The sequence below is a fragment of the Quercus suber genome, unplaced genomic scaffold (assembly GCF_002906115.3).
Source record: "Quercus suber isolate HL8 unplaced genomic scaffold, Cork oak 2.0 scaffold_513, whole genome shotgun sequence".
Classification (NCBI taxonomy): domain Eukaryota; kingdom Viridiplantae; phylum Streptophyta; class Magnoliopsida; order Fagales; family Fagaceae; genus Quercus; species Quercus suber.
In genome coordinates, this window is record NW_027069962.1 from 54,332 (window position 1) to 54,781 (window position 450).

Genomic DNA, 450 nt, shown 5'->3' on the forward strand with positions numbered 1-450 from the left:
ATTCGGTACTTGTAACCGCTTGCTGTGATAATAGTGAATTCTCAAGATTGGTGACCTTAAAATCACCCGATGGGATTTTTGCAGTGTAGGTTTTTTCCATTTGTAAACAAACCACCGTGTCAATTTATTTTTCCGTTACATTTATTTATTTGGTGATTTGTTTGTGCTATCACGCTTATTGAATGAAAATTGAATTAATTAATTAACTTAGCTAATTAATTGGTTAATTCATCACAAGGGGTTAATATATTCTTGGCCTATCAAAGGAGATTCGGAAATCATTATCAACACGGTCAAGGGTGATGATATGTTCCATTCCAAGTTTGGGCATATATTGCAAGATATTATTTTTCTTAGTTCTTTTTTTACTTCTGTTTCTTTTCGCCATGTTAAAAGGCAAGGTAATTGTATGGCTTATAGATTAGCTAGAAGAGCTATTTTTAATCCTTT